The sequence below is a fragment of the Lissotriton vulgaris genome, chromosome 3_1 (genome assembly GCF_964263255.1).
Source record: "Lissotriton vulgaris chromosome 3_1, aLisVul1.2, whole genome shotgun sequence".
NCBI classification, from domain to species: Eukaryota; Metazoa; Chordata; class Amphibia; order Caudata; family Salamandridae; genus Lissotriton; species Lissotriton vulgaris.
Genome location: NC_141689.1, coordinates 381,153,702 through 381,180,932, shown reverse-complemented (window position 1 = coordinate 381,180,932; position 27,231 = coordinate 381,153,702).

Here is a 27,231-nt window from a genome sequence, read left to right as displayed (position 1 = left end):
GTATTCTCAGTGCCACCCGTAATAGAAAAGTAAGAGCTTCACCACCTGCATGTACTGGACCGGTACAGTAACGCAAGTCTGTCTCACTCATCATGGTGTGCGTCTGTTTTTCTCGGGTGCAAGTTCACTGCGCTGGCATTATGCCGGCTTGCATAAGATAACGTACCAATTTTCCTAAACAAGAGAGAAGAAGAAGAATAAGACTGGTGTACTGTCATAGTCAACTGTAATGGAAGTCCATAGTGCTCGTAGAATTTGTTCTTTAAACTCCCACTAATGTTAGAGCAAGGATGAAGAAGTGGGAGGTTAGATAGATACTGGCCTCAATAGTTATGTACTGTGCTTTCAAGTTGCTAGTTGTACTGTGACACTACTTTCTGCTCAATCATTTTGTGTTAATCTTAAGGAGCATTGGTTACAGACTATGTCTTTCTTTCTTCATATAGTTGCTCCTTCAAAATCAAACAAACCATCAAGGAAGGAGCTTGATCGAATGGCCCGGCAACGGAGGCTGGATGCCACTGTTGCCGAATATCGGCGGCTGGTGGCCCTGGAGGAGGAGGACACGCAGTCTACTGGTACATCCACTGGGACAGCTGCATCCTCCTCCGTGCCCCCACGGGCTGCCAGCCAGTGCAGTGCTCCAGCGGTACGGAGCAGGGCTACCAAAGCCAACCGCCACCGCCGAGCAGCAAAGACAGCAGCTGCCCCCCACAGGAGTTGCAAGGCACGCCAGCACCGCTTATGCCTCAGAGTGTCCTACCTGGAGCAGGAGGTCCTAACATATAAGACCTTGGTGGAGGGCCTCCGCTCCGACCATGCCACCATCCGCAAGGAGTATGATGCCCTGGCCACTAAAGTGAACAGCATCCTGCCATAGTGTCCCTTGCCCCTTTTTTAGAGACTTTTGGGGGGTGGGAATTGGGAGTTGGGTTGTTTTTGGGGCTTTTGAAGGACAATCGTTGGGGTTAGGGAGGGTCTTGTGGTAGATTATTTTGTTAGGGCTACACAAATATACTTTTTGAAACTTTATCTGAGCATACCTGTTTTTTACTGCTTTTGAGTCTGGTGGGTCAGGGTTTAACAGTAAGTTTGTTTTCCTGAAACTTAAGTCTGTGTCATTTTCTTCCTTTAAGTGTAAATGGCTAAATGTTTTCAACACTAAGTGCCTCTCACAGAGTAAGTGAATTCAAGAGTCCTAGAATGTTAGTAGTACTACCGTCAATCTCTCGTCTCTCCTAATACTCCATTATACTACCTCCCACCAAGTGCTTAACTTACCTGTAATTTGTGTTTGAAAGTAGTGCTAGGCCCAGGGCTGTCTCCACGGGAAATGGCGATTAAGGTTGGCAATCCTGGGTGGATGAAATGTCCTCATTGCGGTGGTACTAGTGGTGTGACACAGTGGCAGTTGCATGCCTATGGAAAAAAAGAAAATGAAACCTGCTTTGTCCTTACTGGAGCATTACAACGGTACGATAGAGAATATAGCAGGTGACAGTACACTAGAACAGTGCCACAATGTAGCCTAACAAATGGTAAAGTATTGAAAGTATAACTAGTACTTGCGTTGAATTTCTTTGACATTGGCTACTACTACAAGAAATAGTACTGAAGCTGAGTAAGTCTAGAATATATCCTCGGATTCCTTCACCAGCCTGTTGCTATGACCTCCCCAGCAAGTGTGTGGAATTATTGTTGTCATTTAGTCACACATCAATCAAAACCACACAGCCCGGGGGGAAAGGGTTAGGGTTTGAAAAATGGATGGGAATGGGGGTTTCTTTTTGGGTAAGTTTTGTTGAGAGAAGAAAAAAAAAGCACAGCATGGACAAACAATAATTGAAGATAAAGAAATCTTTGGGTACAAAGCTAACCATAAATCTTTTAAAGTGACATAAAGGAAGTGCATGCACTACTGCATGCATTGTTACTGAAAAGTAAGTAGTACTTTCGACAACCGTGAATGACAGAATGCGTCAGTACAGGGCTGCAGCGTTTTCACTTGCCTATCTCTGCACTCAGAGAAATCCTTCTTACATTAAATTAGGTTTAAAAAATAGCCGAAGTAAAACCTATAGAATGGCTGTAGGGATCAATTTAGAAGCAGAGAGAGATCCAAGAAATGCAGAGTCACACTCATAGAAGTTCACAGCAATAACATTACTTAAAAAATAATTTGATTTGAAAACAATGGATACTGTATCTGTATGTTGTTGTAGTTGTCCTGTTGAATTTGGTAAGTAAGTTGCACGCATCAAACCATTCCTCTTATTAGCGTCACTCCTCCATTCCAGTTGACGCTTCGTCCATCAATGTTGGTGACCAGAAGACACCCTGTCCACTGCCCGCCTGGCGGATGCTGAATTGCGGCTCGCTAATGTGAAGCCTGACTTCATCCTTTTTTTTCCATTGCACAGACAGAAACCCGGCCTGTAATTATTGATGGAAAAACAGGAAGTGATATTAGAACACCACTGATAAATAAATATAAGGTATGTACGCTGTGTAGTGCAAAAAGACACACTTTGAGTTTCCTAATAGACAGTACAATATTTTTGAAAGTGCGTACTCTGTCTGAGTCTCCTTTTGAAGGATAAATAAGTATGGGCAAATTAATTTAGCGGATCTTTCCCCTCAAGCTAGGTGTCCTGTAAACTGTGTTTTAGAACAAAATTAGACCTTCCCAGCAGTGCTCCCACCCAACAGCGACCCTTACTAAAGCCAGTCGCAAAAATGTAGAAGACCCCAAATCAGATCTCAAAAAACGAGGCCTAGTAGAAAACTGGTGACAAAACGTACTTTGAAAGTAAAAGTAGGCCCAAACACCCCCTTACCCACCGTGGATTGTATTCAAACCACTTGCAAGCAAGCAAAAGTATCCATACCCAGCATCGCTCCAAGACTCGCAAACCCCCCCACAAACAGCCCCCCACCCAAACACATGCAATACAAATACTGCTAACCCTAACACGCCCTAAGTTAAGAATAGTGGCAAACGCTTTCTTTAACTATGCCAAATCTCCCCTTTCCCACCATGGATTTTCTTCATATCACTTGCAACCAAAATTACACATTCCCACGAGTGCTCTAAGACCCCAGAACTCAGTTGCAAAAATCTAGAACACCCCGAAACACATGCAATCCTGCTGCTAGGGCTAACCCTAACGAACCCTAAGTTACAAAAAGTGCCAAAAGGTTTTTCCTCATGGATTTTGTCCAAACCACTTCTATCCAGTATTAGACCTTCCCAGCAATGCCCCAAGACCTGCCAACCCACCCGCAAAAAAGCACAACACTCCCAAACAGCCAAAAAGGAAAATCTCATACTTACAATATTTATCGGCCTTCGGTCCAAACGCGCTGTGCAGCTAGGTCATAACTCCTGTTTTCCACCACGGATTTCCTGAAAAGCAAATGCAATTAAAATTAGACTGTCCCAGCAGTGCTCCCAGACCCCAAAACCCACCCACAAACACCCAGAACCCCCCCAAAGAGCACCTCAAAATCAAGCAAGTCAGCAAAAACAAAAAAAAATGTTCGCCTCCGATTTGGTCCAAACCGCTTTTATCCGGTATTAGAGCTTCCCAGCAATGGCCCCAGAGCCGTCAACCCAGGCGAAAACTTGTAGAAGACCCCCAAACAGCCAAAAAGCAAAAGTACAAAAATGGGGACCTAGTCATTTTCATGGCAATTTCCAAAATCACTCCGCGCTCGCTCTGCAGCTAGGCCCTAACTCCCCTCTGCCACCATGGATTTGCTTCAAACATCTTGCAATCAAACGTATCAATAGCCAGCAGTGCTCCGAGACCCCTAAACCCACCCACAAACACCAGGAAGCCCATCAAACAGGCCCCCGAAAATGCTACATTGAGCGAAATGCCAGAAATAGCAAAAACTTTTCCCTCATGGATTTTGTCCAAACCACTTCTATCCGGTATTAGACCTTCCCAGCAATGCCCCAAGACTCGCCAACCCACCCGCAAAAAAGCACAACACCCCCAAATAGCCAAAAAGGAAAATCTCATACTTACAATATTTATCGGCCTTCGGTCCAAACGCGCTGTGCAGCTAGGTCATAACTCACATTTTCCACCACGGATTTCCTGAAAAGCAAATGCAGTCAAAATTAGACTGTCCCAGCAGTGCTCCCAGACCCCAAAACCCACCCACAAACACCCGGAACCCCACCAAAGAGCACCTCAAAGGCAAGCAAGCCAGGAAAAACTCAAAAAGATGTTCGCCTTCGATTTGGTCCAAACCACTTTTATCCGGTATTAGAACTTCCCAGCAATGCCCCAAGACCCGCCAACTTACCCGCAAAGAAGTAGAACACCCCCACAAGTGCAGAGTCTTTCTTCAATGGGCGTAATCCAGCCCTCTGCTTTGAGGGAAATAGGAGTCTCCAGGAGGAGGATAGAGCATGTTCTTGTGAACTTGTGAACCTGAGGAATGCAGACTGAGGCAACTTCAAATTAATAAGCAAACAAGTGAAGACAGTTCTGCTGATGGGCTTGTTTTTGTGAATAGGTGATTAACGTTTTAATTATATCAACTGTGCAAAACAAAGAAAGACAGACACACAGGAATAAAAGTGAAAAAGGACTAAAAAGAAAGTTATTGATTCATTGGCTCATTTTCAGGGCTCGGTGTCAGGGAATAAGAATAAGAGTTTGTCCTCATACTCTGCAAATTCAGGCAGGAGTAGGTCAGTGTCATCTAACAGAGAGCAAATTCCCTCATCTAAGTTGCTGTCCTCCTCGTCTTCATCTGGCGTTTGTTCTCGTACGTTGTAATCTGGTGGTATGAGGTGCTGATTCATCTTGATCATTGTTAACCTCTCCACATTTTTGGGCGAGAGGCGGGTCCGTTTGGAAGTTACAATGCCACCAGCAGCAATGAAAACACGTTTAGAAGACATGCTTGCGAGTGGGCAAGACAAGTAGTTTATAGCCAGGTTGGAGATCTGTGCCCACAATTCTTTTTTCCCATGCCAATACGCCAATGGGTCAGCATTAACATAGACCTCTGTTGAGTCATTCAGATAGTCCTGCACCATCGACTCAAGGTCCTCCAAGGTTCCTCTACTTTGCTTACTTTTTGCTGAGACCTTTTGAGAACCAAACCCAAGCCAAGTTAGCCAATCCTCTTCTGCACCCAATGTTACGGCTGTGTCTGGTGCAGATGATCCGGTTGCTGGTGTCTTTAACGGCTGAGAGGTCACTTGTGCCACAGCCACATGTGCAGAAGTGGATTTTTTTGACTGGGGATGGCCTGCTGATGCTGATGTACTGCATTTTCCTTCACTTTGCTGCCGTTCTCTTTCAAACCTCATGGCTGACAAGGCTAGCCAACGTTTGTACTTTGTAACATCTTCATCATCAAAAGGCCTGCCAGCGCCTTTTTGTAGCGTGGATCCAGAATAGTAGCACAAATGTAATGCTGTTCTGAGTGGATCATTTTAAGACGTTCATCGCCAAGTAGGCGCTCTAATAATTTCTCCGCCAAAACAAAAGCGTCTTGCTTTTTTTCATCTTTTTGAAACATAGAAGACACCGCCTTCAGTTGGTGCTCCGGCATGCGCAACAATGGGATAGCTTTTCCCAAATTACAGTCCTCCTTGCTGACTGCACGCGTGAAGACCTCAAAAGGACGAAGCATGTCAGGCTTTTAACTAGGTTCCATTGCGCCGCATCTAGCCTCAGGTCCTTCTGAGCTGTACCCGGTGTTAAGAAATAGTGATCGAGTACCATATACTGCTCATACAGATGCTCAAGCATGTGGAAGGTTGAGTTCCAACGTGTTGGCACCTCCTGGATGAGTGCTTTCACTGGCATTCGACGTTCATGTAGCAGGCTCCTTAGATGCTTCCGGGCCTTAAAAGAATGGCTGAAATGGTTGCACATTCTTCGGCAGGTGGCCACTAACTCGCACGCTGGACTGTCTTCATCACTCAAGAATTTTTTAACAACCAGGTTTATACAGTGAGCCAAACACGGCACTCTGAAATAGTGACCCAGATCCATGGCCTTAACTACATTGGTGCCATTATCCGTGGAAACATAACCAATCTGGCGTTTTTTTGGGGACAGCCAGTGAAAGACCTTTGTGTTAAACTCATTCAAAATGTTTTCTGCTGTATGACGTTTCTCCAAGCCAAACATGGCTAGTGTTGCATGTTTCCGAGCAGCTTTAAAAACTTGGTCTGGGTCAACACCTGCGTTTAGCTTCGCTTTAACCCCTGTAAAAGAGACCCAGTGTGCAGTGATACACATGTAATCAGCTCCTGCGCCACTGGTCCACATGTCTTTTGTCAGATGTATAGTGTGAACAGCACTCTTCTGCAAAGCTGCCCCAATCACCTCCAGCACATCTTCATGTTGTGCTGGAACCGCAACACTGGCAAAATAGAACCGGCTAGGAACCTTCCATTTAGGGCAGAGCGCTGCCACTAATTCTAGAAAACCAACCCCTTCTACAAAAGAAAAAGGGAGAAGGTCCAGAGCTAGCATTTTAGCCACCTTAGTGTTATACAGACGCGTCAGTGGGCGGTTGCGATCATATGGCGCTGCTGAAAACAACATGGTTCTAATGTTGCCCTGGACCATGCTTTTACGGGATGATGATGATGATGACTTCTTCGACCCAGTTACGCTCGCTGATGAACTTTTTCGCATTGGTGTCTCACTCTCTCCCACACTCTTAGTGTGGCTCACAGGGGGTGTGCTGCTGACAGGGGTACTGGGTGTAAGTGAAGTGTTTGACACTTCTTCCTCCTCGTCATCATCAGATGAAACATCAACGTTTTCTTGACTTGCAATTCGGGCTTCCTTGATCTCCTTTAGGTGCGCAAACCATTGGACAGCGTGCTGTCTCTTAAGATGACCTCTCTGGCCTCCGGTACCATAGTTGGTACCAAACTTACCACGACTAACTGCATGCTTACAAATGCTACAAATGGCGAAGTTTTCCTTTTTTGGGCAAACACTAAAGAAGTCCCAAACTGCTGACTTGAAATGTCTGTGGGGGCCGGAAGAGGCGGCGATACTGGTGGTGGTCATGCTGCTAATGCCAGATGAAGTGGAGGGTGTGGATTGCCGAACTTTACTACGTTGTGCACTTTCACCACCACTAATTGAGGTCGAGGTGGATGGAGGTCCCTTCTGGCGAGGAAGAAATATGGAAGCGGTAGGTGTTGGTGTACTAGTTAACTTCAATGATTGTGGTATTTCCATTGCCTCCTCGTCGACAACATCATCACGCTCAGCAGCTTCTCGGGCTAGGGTCAAAATGTCTGTTTGCTGCATGCCCGCTGTGACCATGAGGGTAAGCATAGGCCCTTGGACTGGATACATTAGTCCATTGAGCCACCAGACCTGTCCAAGATCACGAGTTTATAGGGCTGAAAAGGCCGAAGGCACAAGCCAGGAAAAGGGAACAAGCAGGCAGGGACAAACACAGCAAATAAAAACATAGCTACGGCCCGTGATACACACAATAAAACGCCAATACGTAGAAAACCTGCCCACCCCATAGAGGTGATGAAATCCCCAGATAAAATACACAGCATCAAGGGTCGGTACATGCCACTTATGATTTAATTGACAAGATAATACATAAGTTAAACACTTGCATACCTCAAGGCAACTTGGCGCTGAATAACAAGTGTGCACAATAGTACTCCAACAAAACAGCACACAATAAAGAACCCCAGAAAGAGAAAAGGAAAAGTGGACCTGCCGGGATCTGAACCAGCGACCATGAGGTCAGACACAGGTAGCTGCAGAGAACGCAGTAGTCCACTGAGCCACCAGACCTAGCAGCAAAGGAGAAAACACAAAACCAAAAAAAGGAACAAAGCTGTCAGCAAACAAACAGCCAAACTCCCCGAAAGGAACACAGAACATCAGTCGGAAGAGCCGCGAACTGAATCACCAGGCCACGGAGCCTCATATAGGAAAACAAGCATTGGCATAGCCAATAGGTCTCGCTTTTGGGTTGAGTTAGTGAGATATAGTAGTAGAGTTAGATAGTGTGATAGAGTTTGGGAGTTAGTTAGTGAGGTAACGTTTTAGAGTTACTGATAGAGTTTTGGAGACCTATTTTAGTATTGAGAGGGAGACAGTTTATTAGTGAGAGTCCGTGAGTTATTTATTTAGAGATAGAGAGTTTTAGAGTTAGTTATTGAGAGAGAGTGTGTGTATTAGTTTGTGATATAGTTTGGGAGAGGTATTTGGTTTGAGTAAGTGGGAGAGTTAGTCAGTTATTTAAAGTGAGTGTGAGATCTAGTAAGTTATTGCTAGAGAGTGGAATATGTAGTTAGGTATTGAGTGCGCTAGAGTTATTTAATTAGTGATATAGAGGTTAGTAGAGTTAGTGAGTGAGTCTGAGTGGGAGAGTTAGTGAGTGAGACATAGTACTTCACATGTACAATAATGTGTGTATATAAGTACAGGTTTGACATGGTTTAAAATAGTCTCCCTCCGGAGTATTTGTTGGTGTGTTTAATTTTAGTAAGTTGCTATACCGTTGTGTATTGTGTCCTGTGTTTTTTACACTAAGGCTTCACAAAGGAGGTTTGCAGGTGACCTAGAGCAGACCCGTTCTCCTGTCCGCCCTCAACCAAACCCTTCTGGTTTCTGGCAATGCAAGAAGCAGAAACATAAAATGGTTGTTTTACCATTATATGTTTCTGCTTCTCGCACTATGAGAAAGCAGTGGGGCGACGCTCCACCGCATTGATGGAGGAGCCGCCCCTGTGGGTAACCCCATACCTAAAATGTCCTTTCGGTATTCAAGTGACATTATAGCAATCCACTTGGCACCAGAACCCCACAATAACAATGTGGGGCCTTAAGACACGTTAACCAGAGTATGTTTTTCTAGATAACAAATTGACCGAAATATATATTTTTTTGTTGCAGATTTATATAGCGCAAACTCGACCCAACTGTATTGAAGCACTTTACATGAGCATCAGTTAGGTTACACAAGGACACATTCATTATTGTGCTTTATTGTTGCATAAAATGTTTTTCGTGCGAGTTATGTGAATCATATGCATGTATTATGAAACATCTTCAAGTCGGTGACATCATTACATAAAACAACTTGGGCCACATGTTCTTTAACAAGACGAAACACAGCGGGAAGACTCTGGTCAAAAGTCCCAACTCTGCAGTGCTCTGCAGCCAGCCAATCCGGTAGGGTCAAACTACCGCCAGTTTAGGGCACCGCTGAAAACAGCTCTGTTTAGCGGCAGCTGCAAACCGAGACCCGGAAGTGACGAGAGCCACTGCGTCTGGCCTATTCGTATAGAGCAGCATGCCTGAAGCAACATTTCACCACTTGAATTGGTGCAAGAGGCACAGAGTCAGCTGTCAGACGGCTGGGTCCTGGCTGTCCATGTTCGATCGACTGCACATGGCCTCTCCACCAGGAAGCGCTGTTCTGGATTTATAGAGAACGAAAGAACTCTCAAGTTACCTTAAACCGTAATACTGTGCTGGCAGCCCCGAAGAAAAGAGTAAGAGAAGATGGTATGGACTTCACATCCACACTACCCATGACCTTCCTGCTGAGAATGCCGATACACCTCAGACACATTATCCGATGACATCCAGATCCACCTGCCTGTGGCTCTGAAGACCCTTCGCTGTAGCACATAGGCCTGTACAACTTGAAAGTATGATTTCTTGTTAAATGTAGTCTTAAATTAAACTAAGACATTCTCTTGGCTTCCTCTCATTTCCTGACACATGAGCCTCTCGAACACTCTCTGCTCTTCCAAACCTTCACTTTCTTCAATCACATAGTCCTCAAAGAAAGCCTAGGGACTGGGGCGGCTGGTGACATTTGAAAGTGGTGAGGCACACACTGATCTGCATACTGCACCGTAGCGAGCGAGCGAGCCAGCGACCCCGAACTCCATAAAGGGTATTTTGGGGGGTTACGCCCCTCCGTGAAAAATTTTTAAAAAAAGAGGAGAAAAATCGTGCATTTTCAAGCAAATTTGAGAAAGCAGGAAGGTTAATAAAGCAATTGTGAAAGTGCAGTTATTACATTAATAGATGGCATAACATAGGTAGCACAGACAGCATTGCCCTAGCAGATTGTCTGCTGCTAGTACCATTATTCTCTCTCACTCTTTCAGTCCGTCAGTGCCTCTATACTCAGAATGGCTGTCTAATTATTTTTCTCTCCCCGTCAGTGCCTCTGTATCTCATGCTGTATGTCTAACATACATTCCATCCTTCTCTGCTTCTCCCTGTCTTTCACTCTCTCTCTTTAAGCGTGTCAGTGCCTCTGTATCTCAGGCAGGCTCTCTGTCTAAGCCAGGTACCCTCCATTCATCCCCATCCCTGTCTTCCCCCCCTCTCTTTCTCTCCGCGTACCCACTCTCTGCCGTGCATCGACCTCTGGGACGGGGAAGTTTGTCTACAGACGGAATGCCTCTAGTTTTTTCGCCTCCTTATGACGGTCCGCTCGCCTCTCTGCATAACTCTTCCTGACTTTTTTTAGGGAGTATAATAATCATCACATTTGGCAGCAGTGGCACTATTTCATCACAGAGGTCTAGAGCTCATTAATATGGTGCCTAACCCCCGAGGCTCACCTGCCAACGCACCCCTTTAAGAAACAAAACTGCAATCAGTGCACCCATACTGAGAAACACTCAAACTCCTATACAGCCCTTAGTCACTTTATCAAGATAAAATGCATCCCATTTCCAACTGCTGGTGATACTATGGGAACATTCTAGGTCTTGTGGGACCCACCCAAAAAATCCCAACCACAGTCTACTGTAATATGTTTTTGTTTTATTCTTCAATTTACGTTTCAACTTGTCACAATCAATGTTTCAGCCCTATCAGTGTCAATCAATGTGTGGACATTTTAATGAATTTTATTTTGATTAAGCGTTGAAGGGTTGCATAGAATTTTGAGTGCTTCTCTCTATTTTTGTAGTGTTTTAGGGAGTGTCTCTTCTTGGAGCTCTCTCCTTCCCAACCTCCCTGTCTGCTTGCGCCCACACCCTCTCTCTTGCAGAAGGCTTGTCTGTTTTCTGTACTGCAATCTAAGCCAGTCTGTAGCCCGTTAAAAAGCACCCCCCCCCCCCCACGCCCCTAGAAGTGCCACTCTTGCAGGGGTACTGATGCAACTGTGCAATGTCTAATCATCCTGTCTGCAGGCGCCTCCTCTCTGGGTTGGCCAGCCACTCCCCCGCCCACACTAACCCCATACCACTGGGTCCATCTTCAAACAACTGTCTCTTTCCCTGTCTACGGACCACCAAAAGCAGGGCAATGGGAACCCTTCAGCCTTTCCTGGATGTATGCCCCTCTGCAGATATGACTCCAGTCACTGACAGACATCAATGTGCAAAGCTCGCCTTCTGCCTGCCGCTTGATACAACCATCAAACAGACGTTAGTTGGTAACTTACCTACCAACTTACTTTCATGTCTGCCTGTTTACCTACTTCCCTGTCCAGCTGCTTCCATTATTCTCTGGGATTCCCCGTCTCTCTACCATGGGTAGGCCTGCTTTTCTGTATCCTGCCTGTGTTCGTGTACTTTGTCTTCCTCCATATGCAGTCTGCAGACTGTGTGCATGACTTGATGTGCTCTGCCTCCTCTCGCTGCACTATACCTTTGCACCCCTCCTGCCTCTGCACACACCGGGTGCATCCCTGTGTCTTCGCTGTACCTGCCTCCCCATTTCTTCAGTGACAGTCTTTCTGCACCTTTCCCTGTCCGAATATCTGTACATGGCCTGCTTCTGTGCAGGGCCTAGCTCTGTGTGCACGCGGCAACTCTCTTTTGGAGAAAGTTCACGAAACTCTGCCATTAGTCTACGGCAATGGCCTTCAGAGATTCCGTAACTTCTACCAGTGCGGAATGAGCGCCTACTGCAGTGATTAAGTGAAAGCCCTCCTTCTGTGAATTCTTTGTGAAGCACTGCTAGAACTAGAGTTGGAATTGCCACTTATATTCTTTGCTTACACAAATATCTCTTTCTTTTTGCCATAGTGTGAGTTTCTTGGGTGTTAGTGTTTAGGGTATGATTGTGTTACAACCTGCATTCTTTTTGTCCTTCACTAGTTTTTGCGTCAGTACTTTCAGGGAGAAACTGCGAGAGGAAATAGAAAATGACCCATGTTATATAAGTAGAAAGAAAATAAATAAACAAGGACAAAATGTATGTTTGTCGGGAAGCTGGGACACCGTCGTAAATTACACTGGTGCGGATAACGACTTCAGCAAACCGAAAATTATCTAATGGCGATTCTGTGCAAGAAGAACCGGGCACGCACTTGTGGCTCAATTTCAGCTTCTCAGCAATGTGGTACGTTCAAGTCCTACTTTTGGGGCTGTTGCGAAACATTGAACTCTTTTTGTCCCACTCCTTGTAAAACCGGAAGGGCTGCTGACACCCCATAATTTACAGTGTGGAATGCAGATGAAGAAAGATGGGTGGATGTTGAAATATGGCGTCAAGCCTATATCTGCTCACATTTTATACACACAGAGGAGACAAGCCCCTTTGGCCTGCTGCCACGGTGATGACATGAGCAGCACGCACCCACCCGTGTGATTCAACTGAGGAGTCTGATGACTGGACGAGTCACGACGTGACTCTCTGCTGTGTTGTCTTGTGTGGTGACCGGGGGAGAGTGTGGATCGCTGGTCGAACGTCTGCTGCTGGGCTCAGGCGGCTGCTGGCAGGCTCAGTGGGTCTACTAGTAGTCACACAGTCAGTCAGTCAGTCACTCTGCACGTGGCGGCGATGACAGTAGTTCTGTTCTGTTAGAATAAAAACAGTAACTACAACGTCACGACGGCGTATGCGTCCCGAATGAAAGGCCAATCACTGCTGGCTTCATGCTGAAGTCACACAGTGATTGGCCAGTTCTATCCCAGTGCTGAGAGACTCTGCCCCCACCCACGCGCGGCATCCAATAACGGATGTTGCGCGGTGGACCAGCCAATCCTGGCGCTGCATTCAGCACCAGGATTGGCTAGGAGGGCACATTGTGTACTCGCCCTGGCGGCCCTTGTAAAACCCGAGGTCCGGCTGAAACAGCACCCCGGCCCCTTTTGACCCTCTCTCTATGCCTCACTGTTTGTCAGCACATCTGCGCATGCTCGGGCAAGTCAATGTCCAGTATTTCTCATGCGCTCAGTGTGCTGCTGGCCTGCTGCAGAGACTGTCACTCACAGTAGCAGACCAGCAGCCCCGCCCCCGCGCACTCCGGACCGCACCCGCACCGTAATAAATAAATTATCCCTGTGTGTACTGCACTGCGCTGTGGCGCTATAATTGATTGAAGAGAATGTTTATCGCAACTTCACTTGCCTCAGTGCGTCCAGGGCAGGCTTAGTGGGGCTACGCCCCTACGCCACAATGGACGCACCGCGACTGCCTTGGGAAGGACCTATATTGTGGACTATGGGTACCACATACCTATCACCAGAACACATGAATATAGAATGCATGAACACATGAACCAATTCTAGTCAATGCTAAGCCTGCCTACATCACTACACCACAATGCTCTACACTGGCCTCTGAAAATTACCACTCAATAGAGTTCACGTAATCCAACGCATGGCGGCCAGGCACATAACTGCCATGGACAAAAAGCAAACACCTTAAGTCCAGTGTCAAAAGAACCTTTCTCCCAATGAGAATCACATTAAATCCCAAACAGCTTAACCTCACAGGTGCAGTCCTTCCTAATTCTTGTGGCAGCATGTCTCACTACGTCAACTGCGGCTCCACCAAACAAACATACATCTTCCACAAGGCACCTAGGCAGGGGCAGGAGACGCTTCTCTGCATAAGCCCACAGGTTGTGCAGGATCTTGCTCACAAATATAGGATTCCTCCGGATGCACCTTTCCTTCAGGAGAAACACAAATCCCCAGAGCTTCAGATGAAGATGAAATGAATAGTGAATGGTCTGACAGCAAAGTCCTGCCCTGAGGCTAATCACTTCAAAATGTGCACGTCACATGTCACACTAATAAATATTGACATAAAAGTAAGGTGTGATTTAGTTAAGAGTCTGGTGAAACTTTTGGTTGTGTGGCTAACTTGGCCAGCATTGACATGGCCCCATCTGTTTAGCCTTAAAGATCCATGCGGCTTTAAGTTAATGCGGCCAGACTGCGGGGTTCCTCGTGGGAATTTACCTTGCATATGAGGACGAGTTCTGGACCAGCGTACTCCTCGATCACAAAGAACTGGTTCCAAACCCAGCTTCTCTTAGACCTTGGCAGGGGCTCCAGGGATGGTGGGGCCCCACTCCCTGGCGACTTCTCTGCCATGGACGGTGGAGGGGAGTAATGGTCGCTGAGACAGCCACACCCACTGAGCCAGACGAGCAGGAGGCTGAGGAAAGGCAGCGGCATGTGGGAGCCTCACGTCTCCCCAGTCCTGGACTACGGCTGGAGCTCGGCTGCTGAGAAGGGATGTGGGCTATGCTTAGCGACCTGAGACTACAGAAAACACCTCTTAATGTAGAGGGCAGCTCACACAGTGGTCCCCTGAGATAACAAGCATTGGCCGCACGTGCGCCTCGCGCTAAAGTAAAAAAAAACAAGCCCTGGAGTTCTGTGTGCGCGCACGCGCACTAGGAGCAGGTGGGAGAAGGGGGGCCTGTGCAATTTACTTGCCGAGTGATAATTGCTACCATATGGTGGCATTCGCTCCCACAAATAAATCGCCTCATCTGCACGTGTTGCCATTGAAGGCAATGGGACACATGCACGTGTTTGGCTGAAAAGCCATGCCGATGGGAAAAGGCATTTTTGCCTAAGCAGCGCATGTGCGCTGGGTAGACCTAAAAAACAGAAGGGAGAGGGAACGGAGCGGGATGCCGACCTCAGTCGAAACATGCATCTACCCCCTGCATTCGCAAGTGGTTCGAACTAGGACAGTGTTGTATTGTTGACGGTCCAGTAGTTGGGGTGGGAGGAGCTAGGTGGGCTGAGGGGAAGAGGTGGGGTCAGGAACAGGAAAGGGCAGTTAGAGTAGGGACGGGGACCAAGCAAGAGGTGATAATAAAGAGCTCCTAAGTACAAGTCAGTGTCCACGTGTATATGTGGGTTGGGACACGACAGCTGGCGACGAGGGTGGGATCCAAAGAAACCCCCACCTCACGAGCGCCCCGTCCTGCAGCGTGGAGCGCACTCCGCTGCAACGTGGCCCCTGCGGCGCCGGTAGCGAGCCCCCCAGGAGTGGCCGGATCTCCCCTCACGAGTGGACGAGGGTCGAGAAGGAACACAGCGACACAGCAAGCGAGCGCTGAGGTGTCCTGGAAGCGCTGAATCGGAGCGCATGAAAACGGCTGAAAAGGGCGCCGAAAGAAGAGCGCCAAACACCGACCGCGCTAGACGCGCTGACGAGCGCACAGCGCGCCAACGCCGACAAGGGACCGGAGACCCCCTCCGATGCTGCCCGGGTGAGCCTGATGTGCTGCGCAGGCGGGAGGAGGCGAAAGGAGAGCCCCAGACACGCGCTGCCCCACACAGAAGCCAGCGCTAACCCGACCAGGGACAGCAAAAGCAAGACAGGCAGCAGGCAACACGCGCGACCAGCGCTGGACAAGCAGTCCCTACCTGAACGCGCTGGGAGAGCGGAGGTCGGCCCAGCTCCACTGTGAGTTCCCCAATACTGAATGTGTGTGTGCCCGGAGAGGGAGAGGAACCTCGTGGTGTGCCAGAGGAGGCGGCCATTATAAGGTCAGGCAACCCTAGGGACAAGCCCTGTGAAAACGGAGGGCGGCCATCTTTGAGTCAGGCAGACTCTTTAAACAAGCCCTGGCAACACCAAAAGGACACTATCAAGCGCCACCAACTAGCGAACAGTGCTCGTGGAGCACAGCAACAAACAAGCTTTGGCAAAGAAACAGCAGCAAGGCGCAACGAACAAGCATTGGCATCTACAAATTTACCGACAAACACCAAAAGTGAAGGGAGCGGACGCCCGCCCCTGTGCCCAGAGTCAAGAGTCAGGAGTGAATCCACCTCCTCAGGATGTCCAACAATCGAGCGCAGGATGCTCCCGCTGGAAAGGAGATCAAGGGCACGCATCTGCGAGCGCCAGAACCCCTAACAGTCACGACTGGGAGCAGCATGGGCCTCAAGTGGCAGGAGTGGTTGGAGGATTTTGAGGACTATGTCAAGGGCTCCAGGATCGAGTCCGACGAAGACAAAATAATTACTCTCCGCAATCTAGGAGGGCGCGAGATCAGCAAGATAGTGCGAGAGATCCCGACCACTGATGGCGACACCTATGTCAAGGTAAAGGACATATTGAACAACCGTTTCTTGCACAAACAAAACGTTGATTACGAGAGACACAAGTTCCACCAACATCACCAGGACAAAGATGAGCCACTAACGTCTTTCATACACCGGCTAAGGCGTCAGTCCCAATACTGCGACTTCACAAACTTCTCCCCAGACGCGGCCATCAAGTCTCAAATTATCTCGGGGTGCCATTCAGAGTCGCTGAGACGAAGACTACTAAGGAAGCCACAAGAGCTGGCAGAAATCGAGGAGAACTCACGAATATATGATCAAGCTGAAGAAAATGCAGCAGAAATCGAAGTCAAACCCAGCACCAGCCGAGAACATGCCAACCGCGTCTCCGACCGCCGACACGGCCGACAGGCCTACCGAGGCAACCCACGAGACCGATCACGCCGATCCAAATTCTCACCTAGACGCCGGACAGATTACCGGCCCAGAGACTCAGAGAGGAGAGACCGACGACCCGAACGCACAAGACGATGCTACCGGTGCGGGTATGATTACCCTCACATTGACTCGTGCCCTGCCATGGGCCAACGCTGTCGAAAGTGCGGCAGATCCAACCACTTTGAGGTCATGTGTAGCGAGTATCACCGAGAACAACGCAGCGGTGCTGATCGACGCACCAGCCAGCCGAGATCTTCAAGAACAGAAACCAAGCGGCACCACGCCAGAGCCGTTCAGGATGAACCTGCTCACTCCCCAGCGTCATCTCACTCCAGCCGCGAGTCCAGACGGTCCAGATGGGATCGCCGATCCCCTTCGAGAGAATCCAGATCCTCCTCCTCCAGGAGATCGGGCTACACCACCGAGTATGTCAACATCGCTGACAACGACCAGCTCAAACGCTACCCCCGGCTTGACATCATGGTGGGCAATCATGCAGCAAAGTTCGTCATGGACAGCGGTGCCTCTCTCAATTACATATCTGTTGCTGAGCACGAGCGCATGGTTCCCAAGCCTCACCTGCGCTTTGCACCCGTTCGAGTATACACATGGATGGCGAGGAAACCACTCCCATGCCTGGGGAAGTTCGACACCACCCTCACTCACGGCGATATCACCATTCCCGCCGTCATTCACGTTATCAAGGGACCAGACGCCGACTGCCTACTAAGTCTTCCGACTGCTGAGCGCCTACGCCTTGTTCACATTCTCTTCAACATAAACGACAGCTCCAACTATGTCGTGAAGTACCCTGCCCTCTTCAAGGGCTTGGGCAAACTAAAAGGCCGACAAGTACACCTGCATATCAACGAGCGCATCAAGCCCGTTGCTCAACATCCACGGCGAGTGCCGTTTCACCTGCAAGCCGCGGTGGCCCAAGAGCTGCAAGACCTTCTGGATGCCGACATCATAGAACGCACCGAAGGACCCACTCCCTGGGTGTCCCCGGTGGTTGTCGTGCCAAAAAAAGGGACCCCCGAGAAAGTCCGTCTATGCGTAGACATGCGCCTCCCGAATACGGCAATCGAAAGGGAGAGACACCCCGGCCCACACCTAAGCGATATGATTACAGCCCTCAATGGAGCCACGGTCTTTTCCAAGCTAGACCTCAACAAGGGATATCACCAGCTCGAGCTAGATGACAACTCTCGCTCCATCACCACGTTCGCCACACACCTCGGCCTCTTCCGATACAAACGCCTCAGTTTTGGTGTGTCCTCAGCAGCTGAAATTTTCCAAGAGACAATTCGACTTATCATCCACCACATTCCAAATTCTCTCAACTACAGCGATGACATTCTGGTGTATGGCGCCAATCTTCGAGAGCACGACATCGCCCTTGACCGCGTCTGCAGGGCCCTGCTAGACGCAAACCTGACCCTCAATAAGGACAAGTGCGAGTTTCACCAATCGACACTGAAATTCTTTGGACACATTTTCTCATCCAACGGCATGAAACCAGATCCCGACAAGGTGGCTGTGCTCAACAATACCAAGAGCCCTGAGGATGTAAACGATCTGCGCTCCTTCCTTGGGATGGCGAGCTACTGTGCTCGTTACATCCGTGACTACGCCACAATAAGTCATCCTCTGAGACTCCTCACGAAATCCAACCAGCCCTTTGAGTGGACCTCAGACTGCGAGCGTGCCTTCAGAGACATTAAGCGGGCAGTTGAATCATCCGACTGTCTGTCCTACTTCAACCCCAAGCGCAAAACAGAGATCACCGTAGACGCCAGTCCCGTAGGCCTGGGTGCAATCCTGGCTCAATATGACGATGATTCTGACCAACGGAGAATAATCGCCTACGCCAGCCGCAGCCTCACGGACCCGGAAAGGAAGTACTCTCAGCCTGAGAAGGAGAGCCTGGCGGTCGTATGGGCGTGTGAGCACTTCCACATCTTCATCTACGGGAAGCACTTCACGCTCATTACCGACCATCAGGCACTCGTGACAATATACGGTAACCCGAAGAGCAAGATGCCCCCCAGGATTGAGCGGTGGGGCCTCCGGCTGCAGGAATACACCTTTACAATCATTCACAAACCGGGGAAGGGTGACAACCCTGCTGACTACATGTCTCGCCACCCCCGAGACTCTCCAGCACCGACTTCATCCATAGCCGAAGAATACATCCACTTCGTCTCAAACCATGCTCGCCCTCCAGCCATACCAATGGACACCATCCGCGAAGCAACCAACAAAGACGCCGTCCTGCAGATCGTGATGAAGCGAATACTGTCCAACAGGTGGAGACATCATCCGCAAGATGACGAAGAAAACTCTGAGGTCAGAAGTGAACTCCAGGCGTTCCGACACGTTGCTGATGAACTTTCAATCACTGAAGATGGCCTTCTTCTAAGAGACCACCGCCTAGTCATCCCGGCCACCCTCAGACAAGGCGTAGTTGATCTAGCTCACGAAGGTCATCGTGGGGTCGTCTCCACCAAGAGAGCGCTCCGAGAGCGCGTCTGGTTTCCTGCGCTAGACCAGATAGTCGAAGCCACTCTTAAGGACTGTCATCCCTGTCAGCTAACTGGTCCCAGCACGCCACCAGCACCGCTCCAAATGACCCCGCTACCTGACGGTGTATGGCAGGAAGTTGCAATGGATTTCTACGGGCCCCTGCAGTCAGGGAAATATGTGATCGCCATTGTAGATGAATATTCACGGTTTCCAGTGGCTCAATTCATCCCGTCCACCAATGCCGCCTGTACTCTTAAAGTGCTGGAGGAAGTCTTCGCAACCTGGGGTGTTCCCAGAATCATCAAAACGGACAATGGGCCCCCGTTCAACGGGCACGAATTCAGTGACTTCGCGAAACAGATGGACTTCCAACACCGCAGGGTCACCCCGCTCTGGCCACAAGCCAATGGAACTGTCGAACGCTTCATGTCCACCATCAAGAAAACCTTCCAACGGGCCACGGCTGAAAAAAGGGACCTGCAGGCAGCATTGAATGAAGTCCTCTGTGCATACCGAACCACTCCCCACTCCACGACGGGTGTCTGCCCTGCCACTCTCATGCTCGGGAGGACACCCAGAACTCGGATCCCAACCTGGGAAGGTGCACTGAAGAAGCCCCTCTCAGACCATCAGATCGAAGACATGGCTGCAACAGATCGATATCACAAAGAAAAGATGAAGGAACATGCGGATCTTAAACGGAGGGCCCGATCCCCTTCTCTCAAGGAGGGCGACAGAGTCCTTGTCAAACAAGAACAGCGCCAGAAAACTGACTGTCGTTTCAGAAACGAACCCCTTACAGTGGTGCAGCAGAAAGGCACAATGGTGACTGCAGAGTCAGAGAACAGGCGGGTCACTCGGAACGCTTCCCACTTTAAGAAATGCCCTCCTGAGAAGCGTGACTGCACGCCCCCTGCCTCCGTGCCGGAGAGCGCTGAGCACCCTGAGGCAAGCGCGCCTGACTCGGCACCCCGCCCGGAACCAGACCCCGTGGTCGAGACTGCTGTGACCACCTCGGGTCGCCCACGACGCCAGGTACAGCCTCCAAAAAGACTGATTGTTGAAATGGACTAAGTTCACTTTGCTATTTTGTTAAGAAGGGGGGAGATGTTGTATTGTTGACGGTCCAGTAGTTGGGGTGGGAGGAGCTAGGTGGGCTGAGGGGAAGAGGTGGGGTCAGGAACAGGAAAGGGCAGTTAGAGTAGGGACGGGGACCAAGCAAGAGGTGATAATAAAGAGCTCCTAAGTACAAGTCAGTGTCCACGTGTATATGTGGGTTGGGACACGACAGACAGGAATCTAAACAGTAGGCATGCCAAATCCGCGCCCCCTGGAAATGCACAACCCCACAAACAAGCACCCCCTAAATAGCCAGGGAGCAACAGGTACCGCGAAAGGGCCGAAGGACAATGGGCCCAGGAGCCGCAGGAGGTACCACCCCTCGAAGGCTCAACCAACCAGAAAACACAAAAGCAGACGGGAGGAGGGAAGAACTGCCTTTGCCCAACCACCACATCGGGAAATGCGGAGGAAAGCGTCCCGCACCACATGACCCCACCAAGAGACGTAGCATTTGCAGAATGTGTGAAGAGATTAATCATGCACAACACCCGCAAGCCAGAAAAAAAATGCTGCATGCTTGCGACCCTTGTGGAGCAGAGCCAAGCCCAGGAGAACGTATGCTTGCATGCAAGTGTAGAGGAGCAAAAAATGGCGGAACCCCAAACAGGTAGAGCCCACTAGATCAGGGCAGAACGAAATGCCGAGCCCTAACCATCAGCGCCCGCTAGTGCTGGGCAGACGCTAGTGCCAGCAGAGCCCGCAAGAGCAGGGCAGCCACGGCAAAACAAAGCCAGGGAAGATACCACAGCCTCCAGCGGCAGCCACGAGGTGTGGGGGGAAGGGAGGGGAACCCAAAAATGAGCCGTCTAGGGCAGGGCCTCACCCCCAGGGACGTGGGACCTGCTAGATTAGGACCTCGCACCAACTTACCTAAAACGCCCTCTGGAAGAGTCTGCAGCACAGAACAAAAAAAACAGGAAGTGGGGTGGGTCGACCCACCCCTTATAAAGGGTCAACGGGGACAGAGGTCGGCCATGTTGGGGAGGGATGGGAGGCATGAAATGCTAATATGTTTTGGTGTGTTCTGGTGTGTGGAGCTAAAGCTCACTTTGTAACTCTGGTGGCGAGGAAGACTTACGAGGAGGTAATTAAGTAATTTGCCCAAAATCACAGAATGTTGAGCATCGGTGCTGAGACTCGAACCCGGTTCCCCAGCTTCAAGATCGACCACTCTAGCTGTTAGGCCACACCCTCAGTTAAACACAGTGGGTATATGGGCCCTTGTGCATGCAAGGAAAAGGGTCCTCTGACTGTTTAAGTAGTAAACTACAGCAATAATGAAGATTCAGTTGGCTCTTCGAGCCTCTGGGCTTTAGTTGCACTGTCCCTGCTTCTTACACTGATAGCTAAGCCTCTGATTAGGGAGTTGTTTTTGAATCATGAAAGATTGATTTATCCTCTTAAAACTATCCCCGCCCAGCAAAGCCGTCTCCCGATCCCATTTGGACAACGATAGATGCTGCTGACCTGCCTTCTGTTTCATTCAAGCCAGTAGCGTACCTCATTTGCCACAGATGCATCCAGTGTGCTCCCCCTTTCTACCACCAAGGCTTCTTACTGTTCATAAAATGCATGGGAATTTCGGCATTTAGTAAAAATTAAAAACATCATCTTTCTTTTTTTCAACCAAAAAGCCTAACTTTTAAAATGATTTTTAAATATTTCTTTTGACTTTCCCCACAGTATGGTATAGTGCCCAACGGGGTGTCAGAATGTGGTGTGAGCTAAATGAAAGGACTGGCTCCAGGCTTTTGTTTTGTGGGTAACCGCTAGCAAAGAAATAACTTCACACTCTGTAAAAGAGAAAAGTTGTCAAGAAGTGTAAGCCCCCAGCATAATTTGAGGATGAAGCGCGCCGCTGGTCTCTTTTATTTTTTGAAACTTTGAGTGATTCGGTAAATAAGTGAAGTTACTATTTCAAAACATGCCCTGTGAAGCAGATGTTTACCATTATCTGCAGGCTCTTTCGGCATTTATTTCAGTCGAGTGTTGCACATATGTTCCAAGGCCCTTGTAGACCAAGCCAAATGAATTCCCTATCCAAACCCCACTTGGAGTTCCACCCTGCTCTGTTTTTACACGTTACTTCTGTATTTCAGGTCACCTTTGTGAGCAAGTCCCTCCTCGCCCTGTCTGGGTGTTCTTCAATATTAGGTAAACGAGGCATTCTGGGTATCACACGAAGTTTCTGCGTACATTAGGTTGCTGCGTGTAATACTTTGCCATGCCCTCATTAACAAAGCATTCGGTATAATTTACACGTATGGAATGGCATAAAAACACCCATTAGAAAAACTGACCTATTTTGTAAGTGTTATTCCACGGACTGTGTAGTCTGGACACATTTTTCTTTGAGATGCTAGATGGCAATGCTGCCTCTGTCTGATACAGATGGCTTTCATAAAACTAATTCTGCAAGCTACAGAAGGGCATGTAGGAAATTATTCAAACTTGACAGCTAATGCTTTCTGAGAAAATGTATAAAATGGGGAGGGCTGAACTCTCACTGAAAGGTCCCTTCCATAAAACAACTAGAGTTTAAGTTTTCAACTCCATTGAGAAATGCTGTCAATTTCTGATATGTTGTAATAATTTACAGCTTGCAACCAAAACGTGTCACACACACATGAGCATGCACGGAAGCACACACGTATGCACGCACGCGCACACAGACATACAAATACAAGCACTCGTACAAGTACACTCACATATACAAACAACGAACACAAACACACACACACACATTTACATTGTGTGTGTGATTTGAAGTGTTATGTTTCGATATTTGTAAAGATTACATCTACCAATGGTGCCCATTTTGCTCTGGGCTATCTTGAATATAAATTGAGACAGACTCTGGGCTATTGTGAATGTGTATTTGTGCAAGGCTATGAGGTCGTGTGGACCGGCGTGTTGTGGCATTATTTTTGTAAGTAGGTACATTTATATAGCACTTCATCCATATGATAAGATGCCAATTGTGGGTGGTAACCATACTACTGAGTAGGATGTGCTTGGTTGGAAAGGTGTGGGTTTGTGTGGCATATGTGGGAATTGTTTCAGTGCCATAATACCGATAGTTGTGTTCTTATTGTGATGTGTGTCACTTTGCCTGGGCATGTAGTAGACCAAAAGGCTTTATCTGTTTGACGGAGAAAGCAACAGTTCTAAGAAATCCACTCCATTGTTGCTTCGTCGACTTTAAAGTGGCCTTTGACCGGGTGCCCAGGGGTCTGGTGTGGCATAAACTGCAGAAATGGGGCATCCCTCCTGCCCTCGTAAAGGCAATAATCCAATTCCACTCAAACACTGGCCTTTGTATAAAGCTGGGAGAGGGATCTCATATCTCAAGAAAAATACAAACCTCCTGCGTCATTAAACAAGGATGTGTGCTGGCTCCCCTCCTTTTTAACCTTTTTATTTCTGATGTATCACAGTTACTGGACAATGTCAACTCCCACTCTCCTCAACTAGGCATCTCCTTCATAAGCAATCTGCTATATGTAGACAACCTTATTTTACTCAGCCACACAAGGGTCTGTCTACAGAGTTTTCTCGATCAGTTGTTTCCCTATAAAACAAGTAATGACCTGGAATTAAACTTATCGAAAACAAAGGCAATTTCTTTCGAGAAACGGAGGAAGCCGAGTGGTGGGTGGCTTTTTAATGACAAAAGCATTAGAACTGTGACATTCTAGAAATATTTGGGGGTTTATATGGACTCAAAGGGAACTTTCTCAAAACAGAAGGAAATAGTTGAGGCAAAGGCCCTGTTAATCGAGGCAGCATTGACGAAGCTTGTGAGATAGCTACTTGATCCAAGCCTAACTCTGCTTTTAACAGCTATGAAAGCTAAGATTACAAATTACCTATCGTAGGGCCAAAACATAATGCTGGGGAGCAATTTCAATATGGTGATCAAAATAATAACAAGAACTTTTAAGCTGGTATGGCACCTACCAAAATCCGCATCCCCAGGCCAGATAAGACTAGAGTTTGTCCTAATAGATCATCAAGGGGAAGGGGCTGGCGCCTTCACCAAGTTGTGTAACAGACTGCGTAATTCGCCGGGAAGAAGTCTGGAGGCTTGGCTGTGGCAGGAAATATCAGCCAGCCAAGTTGGACAAAAACATCAATGCTGCCTAGAACACTCCCGGCATTTGCTTTACATAAAAGAATACTGGGGAACTAACCCACCCCAGCAGGCACTAATAATATCCATTCAAAGAAGAGTCTGACTCTGGTCTTTTCATTCGGCTAGGACACAAGTGGCAAAAAGAAAACATGCCTGGACGGTTCTTTTGGGGTTTTAGCCCGGAGCAGAGGCTCCCTATTTATAAAGCACTTATGCAGTTCTATGGAAAAAAGGTTCTTGGCCCTGAGAATGGGTGAATGACCTTTTTTACAACATCTACCAGATTGGCGCCGTCCAATTGCCAACACCGAATGCAGGGGTTGCAGGTGCCACTTGGAATCGATTGAGCATGTGGTACATGGGCATCCGCAGGGGAGGGCAAGGGGGTGCGCTTGCCCCCTCCCCTGGGTCACCGGTCCGATTCCATTTGGTCCGTAATGTTCAAGATTACAGAAGGCTGTTCCCCTGCGAGAAGCCCCAGGAGTTTAAATGATCTCTCACTTGGGGCCTCTCGCACTTCTCTTTGAACTCTAGAAGCTGCAGCAGCCCCTCCCCGACCTCTAGCAGACTGTGGACGGGCCCATTGTCATTCTCTCTGCTGCTGATCATCACTTAAAGAATGACAATGGGCCGTCTGCATTAAAGGTGCCCTGAAGGCGAGTGAGGAAGTTAAAATGTTGCCCCCCCTGGAAGGCGAGTGATGAAATTAAAAGTTTCCCCCCCCGGAAACATTTCTGCGGACGCCAATGATGTGGTAGGTGTCTGTTCTGCCTTTCTCAAAGACAGAAGGATTCTACTGCGGGCGAATGGAACAATCTCAGGATCAGATCGTGTCGACAAGCCATCATAGCAGCTATGAATCCAGAAAACACGATGCTTAACAGCCTGTTCGCCAAATTCATTACAAGAGCGGCCAAAAATGTTAGCGCAGCAGGATCACAAGTAACCCTGCTCCAGCCTGTACATTCTTGATGATACCTGAGACTACATTGAATTTTTGAACCTCCAGAGACAATCACCAAGTTTGCCTCCCTTTTTCTTCTCTTTTACTCTTTTTTTCGTCTGTCTAACCCGGGCCTGTCCCCCCTTTTTAACAATGAAGTTTTAGTCCCTGCTGGCCCAAACTTTTTATTAGATAAATTACTGCGCTGGAAAATTGTGCACATTTAACATCCAAGACACTAAGCCGCAATGAAATTTAGAAACATTATTGCTTTTTAACTTTTGTATTAATGGCTCATCTTTTTAAAGTGATTTTTATACAAATATTTTTTTTCCTTTTGTAATGGTTTTAAATAATCAAACAATAAAGTCAAATTCAACTAAAATTCAACTGAGTGAGAAATATAATTTATAGTTTCACAAGGTTTTATTACTTCTCTTTGCATAGTTGAGCTTATGTTAGTTATGGTATGCACATTTTGCTTGAGATTTGCTGGTGTGGTTGGAGTGTATATGCTTGGTATTGTTGTTTCTAGAACATGTCCTCGTTAAGAAAACATGAGTGGAGATCATGTCCAAGTAGACAAACCTGGAATACCTTTGCACAGCCAAGAGCACAAGAAGCACATATTTATACAGAAATTCAAAGCCATGAAATATCAGATTGACCTGGAGAAAAACAGGACCTGGAAGCTGTTTGAGGTAATCAGATCCACTTTAAGCGCTCCAATAAACCAAAGCATAGTCAACCCAGCACACAAAGTGAAGAGCAAGCTTTTTTCTTTAACACTAAGGTTAAAATGATTGAGGCATCCCTTCCTACCAAACTATTGGCCCATCTTCAGGGAAATATTTCAAGCTGATCATCTGAACTTTATCTGCAAACTGAATCCATTTAACCACTTTGCAGAACATAGTCCTGCAAAACTCGCCACAGAAATGTGTCCCACTACTGCCACTTATTTGCTCAACCTCATTAATCTCTTGCTAACTCAAGGGCAAGTTGGTGAAGTGCCTCCCCTTCTACACAAAACCTTCTGCTAATCAAAGCAACCTCGATAATGGCCGTTCATTCTTAGATCTTGACTGAAATCCTGGAGCTAAAATAACATTCAATTTAAAATGTTCATTCATGACAAAAATTGTCTGTATGACTCCTGTTCTGGAATGGGAGCCGGATGCAAAACAGAATGCGCCATACTTCATACTAATGATGTTCCTTGAACCCGTTAAAAATGGGGAGCCCTGCTTGCTGATCCTACTCAACATCTCTGCAGTAGTTGAGACTTTCAGTAATGACGTTTTCATACAAATGCTGTAAGAGTGTAGGGGCCTAGAGGCCACATCTCAAATCCTATCTGAGGGAAGCTGTTGGTCAGTAAGGGCGATCGATCGGATCAGGGGTATCCGATTGATCAGATGCAAGAGCCCTCACACATCAGTGGGTGTCATGCTTATCATTAGGCAGCAGCTCATTGGGCCGGTGCTACAATGCCCAACAGGCCCCTCAAAGGGCCTCTTTGCCGGAGATCTTTAAAAAATAATAAGATGCCATATTGAAGTATGAGTGGGGGTGTTGTGTATGGTGATTGGTGAAAAGTGTGACTTAAAAAGGACTTGAAGGAGCCCTTCAGGTTTTTTGATGTATGTGTATTCCTGTCACAAATAAAAACAAGGTGTGGTTGTGCTGAAATAATGTTCTTTGACAGCTCAATTAGTGGTATAGACCAGGGTCAACATGTTTGTTGCCTTAAGTAATCATGGAAAATCTTGGCAATTCATCAGGACCAATTCTAAC